This window comes from Colobus angolensis, unplaced genomic scaffold, assembly GCF_000951035.1.
Source record: "Colobus angolensis palliatus isolate OR3802 unplaced genomic scaffold, Cang.pa_1.0 Scaffold129, whole genome shotgun sequence".
In the NCBI taxonomy this organism is placed as follows: Eukaryota; Metazoa; Chordata; class Mammalia; order Primates; family Cercopithecidae; genus Colobus; species Colobus angolensis.
Window position 1 is genome coordinate 10,800,815 of NW_012114141.1, and position 5,576 is coordinate 10,806,390.

Below are 5,576 nucleotides of genomic sequence, written 5' to 3' on the forward strand. Positions count from 1 at the left end.
TGATCCACCCACCTCGGCCTCCCAAAGTGCTGGGATTATAGGCATGAGCCACTGTGCCCGGCCTGGCTGGAGGTAATTTTCTAGTGAGTAGGCCAGTCCTAGAGAACCAGAAAAGAATTCTGGCTTAAAAGTGTTTTGCCGTGATTGTGTCTGTTGCGACAGGGCTTTTCCTGGCAGCTTCTCTGAAAGTAGAATAAGGAGGCAGGAGTTCTCAAAGGGCTTAGAGTCCAATTCTATTTCATTCAAGCAGTTACTATAGCTTTAATGCAAAGCAGGTGCTGGGCTTGTTTAAAAAGAACTAAAGGCACCTACGTCAGCTTTCTAACATCTTGCACCTCAAGGTGCGGTCCTTGGCACAAAATGAGCGTCAATGGGCTCACCTGGGAGTTCCATAGAAATGCAGAATCTCAGGCCTCACCTCTGAATTACTGAATCAGAATCTGCAGTGAAAAAAAAATAAAAAAAAATAAAAAATTAAATTGTGGTAAAATAAAACATAAAATTTACCACCTTAAGTATTTTTACGTGTACGGTGACGTTAAGTATTTTCACATTGTTGTGCAACTATCATCACCGTCCATCCATAAAACTCTTTTCATCTTGGCAGGGCATGGTGGCTCACGCCTCTAATCCCAGCACTTTGGGATTACCTAGGCTGAGACAGGCAGATCATCTGAGGCCAGGAGTTCAAGATCAGCCTGGTCAACATGGTGAAACCTCGTCTCTGCTAAAAATATAAAAATTAGCCAGATGTGGTGGTGCGTGCCTGTAGTCCCTGTTACTTGGGAGGCTGAGGCAGGAGAATAGCTTGAGCCTGGGAGGCAGAGGTTGCAGTGAACTGAGATCTGCTGCTGCCACTCCGGCCTGGGCGACAGAGTAAGACCTTGTCTCAAAACACACACACACACACACACACACACACACACACACACACACACAAAACCTCTTTCTATCTTGTGAAACTGAAACCCCGTACCCATTAAACAATCACTCTCGTTCTCTTTTCCCTTCAGCCCCTGGCAACCACTATTCTACTTCCTGTCTCTATGAATTTGACCATTCTAGGTACCTCATATAAGCAGAATCATACAGTATTTGTCCTTTTGTGACTGGCTTATTTCACATGATAATGTCCTCAAGTTTCATTCATATTGTAGCAGAAGCTTCTTTTTTTTTCTCCTGAGACAGGGTCTCATTCTGTCACTCAAGCTGGAGTGCAGTACAGTGGCACCCTCTTGGCTCACTGTAGCCTTGACCTTCTGGGTTTGAGCGATTCTCCCACCTCAGCTCCCCAGCCCCCTACTCCCGTCACCCCCACTAGCTGAGACTGCAGGTGCAAACCACCACACCTTGCTAATTTTTTTGTATGTTTTGTAGAGGGTTTTCACCGTGTAGCCCAGGCTAGTCTCAAACCCCTGACCTCAAGCAATCCGCCCACCTCAGCCTTCCAAAGTGCTGGGATTATAGGCATGAGCCACGACACCTAGCTAGAATCTGCATTTTAACAAAATCTTCAGATTGTGTGTATGCCCATTACAGTTTGAGAAGCACAGCTCTACTAGATTACTGGGGCCAATATAGGGGAGATAAGAAAGTCTAATAAAACAGTCCTGGAAGAAACTCAGCATTCCTTACTCCTAGGGACACCACTTGGGGACTATTTCCATGGTCATATTTGTGGAGCAATTTTGGTTTCCTGAGATCAACCACGTGGGCTCCAATCTGTCAAAAAATGAATGGCTAAACTGGCCTCTGAGCATCAAAAGTTTGAGGCCTACAGGGGACCTGCTTGCAAAAGTATAACTTGTAAATCACTGAATAGCACTGGCAAATAGGTATCTGTAGCAGGACTATATAGAGTTAGTAGCTCATTTAGGTTTCCACTAACTTAATAACACATACACTTACATAGTGCCAGTCATGACTCCAAGTAGTTATGGAATATTAACACCTTTAACCCTCATAACAATTCCAGGAGTAGGAACATTTTTAACCCCTGGTTTACAGATGTGGAAACTAAGGCACAGGCAGGTTAAGTAACTTGCACAAAGTGATGTGGCTGGTGAATGGTGGAGCTGGGATTTGAACCCAGGAGCTACACTGTGCCTCCTCTTTGGCAATTGCTTGACCAAGTCTTCTGTTGAAACTGAACTATAAGGAGTTATGCAGATTGTGGGTGTGTTACGGGAGTGACCTACATTTAACCATAGACATTAGTTTATATGTAAGGAAAAACAACAGAAGCTAGAATGTCAGAAAGTAAGTGGGAAACCCTTGTGACATGGTGGATTTTTTTCTCAGTAGGGCAGAAGAAAATTTGGGGTCCGTGCCCACATTACTAAATACTTGGACTCAAATACTCAGACTGGTTTTCCTCCTCCCTTCCTAATCACACCTCCTCTTCCTCTTTCACAGGCTCTTTCCCCTTAGCCTTCTCCAAAGGCTTTCTTTCCTCCCTTTCTAATCTCACTTGTTTTCTTGGCTTCCAAGCCAAAAAATCCCAAATCCATGTTGCTACTGTGATCTTTCTTCCTGGTTCAAAATCATAATTCATTGCTTCCTGATGTCTCAGCAAAAATGTCACAACAAGATCTCAAATTCTACATCTGGGAAGATGAACCACATTGGCTGATACTCTAGAGATGAGAGAGGAGCCCAATGTCACAGTCAGACTTTTTTTATATTCAGCACGCCCCAAACAGGATCCGCCACCTGCCCCTCCCAAGATCACTGCCACAGGCCCCATCTCATTCCTAACCCCTGTCATCCTCTCTATGAGGCTTGAAATCTTCATTATCTTTTCCTCCTCTCTTTCTCCATATCCGAAGGAGTCTCCCTCCTCAACCAGTCTCAAATCTGTCTTCTGCTTTACATGTTGTCATTGTCTAAGCTCAAGCCCGCCCCACCTGCCTCCAGTCTCCCTGACCCTCATCTGCCTTCCCTCCTACACCCACCCCTACACACAGCTGATAGGCATTCTCTCAAACACAGATCGGCCCATATCACTCCTTGGCACTGCCTCTCAACTCCATCTCTGGACCTTGGGTGAATCTGCCAACTGCTCAGTGAAAATGACCTCCTTCTTTGTTCTTAAAAAAAAAAAAAAAAAATCTGAAACTTACAGGAAAGTTGCAAGTACAGTACAAACAATGTTTTTGTTCCCAAACCATTTGAGAGTAAGTTGCAGACCTGACCTGGTGCCCTGAAAATTCTACTATACATTTCCTACGAACAAGGACATCCTTCTATATACACAATACAACCATTTTTAAAGTTAGGAAATTAACATTGATACATTACTGCAAATCCTTGGGCCCCATTCAAGTTTTGCCAGCAATCCCCATAATGTCATTTTTATAGCAAGTGGATTCAGTTCAGAATCCCATGTTGCACCCAGCTGCCATGGTTCTTTGGGCTCCTTCAGTCTGGAACAGCTCCTTATTCTTTCTTTAATTTTTATGTCCTTGACTTTTTCTTTCTTTTTTTTTTTTGAGATGGAGTCTTACTCTGTTGCCCAGGCTGGAGTGCAGTGGCACAATCTCGGCTCACTGCAACTTCCCGCTCCCGGGTTCAAGCGATTCTGCCACCTCAGCTTCCCGAGTAGCTGGAGTAGCTGGAATTAACAGGCGTGCGCCACCACACTCAGCTAATTTTTTGTAATTTTTCTAAGACAGAATCTTGCTCTGTCACCCAGGCTGGAGTGCAATGGCATGATCTTGGTTCACTGCAACCTCCGCCTCCCGGGTTCAAGCCATCCTCCTGCCTCAGCCTCCCAAGTGGCTGGGATTACAGGCACCCGCCGCCAGGCTTGGCTAATTTTTTTGTATTTTTAGTAGAGATGGGGTTTCGCCCTATTGGCCAGGCTGGTCTCAAACTCCTGACCTCAAGTGATCCGCTCACCTCGGCCTCCCAAAGTGCTGGGGTTACAGGCATGAGCCACCGTACCCGGCCAAGTTTTCATTTGTATAGACCAGTTAGTGTGTTCTCTTTCCAGGAAGGAGTGTAAAAAAAGCTCTCTGCCATTGATACTCTATTCACAGCCTTAAATTCTTTAGTCTCTTTCTTAAATTCCTGAAATCCCACTTCTAGGCATCTGTCCTAAGAAAATAATTACGGACTGTGAACCAAGACTTATGTCTATAGTTGCTCATTGTGATATATTAATTACAGCAGCAATAAAAAGAAGCAACCTAGATGTTCAAACACTGGGGAGTGATGAAACACTTTATTACAAACAGCACAACCTGGTTCAACCATTTCTATGACTGAGTACTAAGCAGCCTTTGAAAATGATGTGCTAAGTGTATTGAATGGCATGAGAAAATGGTCAGCATATATTTGTGAGACCTCTAAACACTTTGAAATATGTTGCTAACGTATGGAAAGAGGTGCGACTATTACTAAAAATATTCACTCTCTTCTGCATCTTTTCAATCTGGTTTCAGCCAAGAAATTTGCTTTGACCACTGGAATAGACACAAGTGGTGTAAGGAGAAGATTAACAAGCAGGTGCAGGATTTGGTTTGCTCTCTTGAGCCTTTGCCATTGCAAAAGGCGTTGAGGGAAACATACCCAGGCTAGCCCCCTGGTTCTAGGGAAGGCAGAGAGATAAATGCAGCCAAACCAAACCACCCCAGCTGAGAACAACATTGTTCAACCAACCCCTAGCAAACCCACAGGTGAATGGGAATAAAGTATTGTAAACCCAACTGATAGCGGGTTTGTTATGCAGCATTTCAGTGGCAATAATTGATGAATATAGGAGGAAAGTACCCTCCAATACTAGAAAGATATTTTCTCCAGTGATAAAGCATACACAAACTTTTGCAAATAGTACTTTACTCTTCCCTTCAAGTTGCCCATTTGGTCCATAGAGAGTCCACCCAGTTTCAGTGGGAGGGGACATCAACCCCCTTTCTCAATGGGAGGAATATCAAGGACACATTATAAGAAGAGCATGTAGGCTAGGAGATATTTTATGGCTCTCTTTAGAAAATATAATCTACCATATCAAATTCTCAGAACACTGTTTTCTTTTCCTTCCTTTTTTGAGACTTCTCATTCTGTCACCCAGGCTGGCATGCAGTGGCGTAATCATGGCTCACTGCATCCTTGACCTCCTAGGCTCAAGTGACCCTCCTGTCTCAATCCCACCAAGTAGCTGGGACTACAGGTGCACACCACTTCACCTGGCTAATTTTTGTATTTTTTGTAGAGACGGGATTTCACCATGTTGGCCAGACTGGTCTCAAGCTCCTGGGCTCAAGTGGTCCTGCCACCTCAGCAGGATGGATGGAAGGATGGATTACAGGCATGCGCCACTGCACCCAGCTAGAACATTGTTTCATAAACACTATATAACCATTAGTTATTTTCATTCAACAAATATTTATTGAAAACCTACCACACCAGTTACTGCTAGGACTGGAGATATAGCAATGAACATCGTAGAGTTGATCCCTGTCTTAATGGGCTAACCAAAGAAAAACTGCAGGCTAAAATCCAATACAAGGACCCTTTAGTAACTGACCAGGTGAGCTATTGGGCTGGAGGTAATTTTCTTTTTTTCTTTCTTT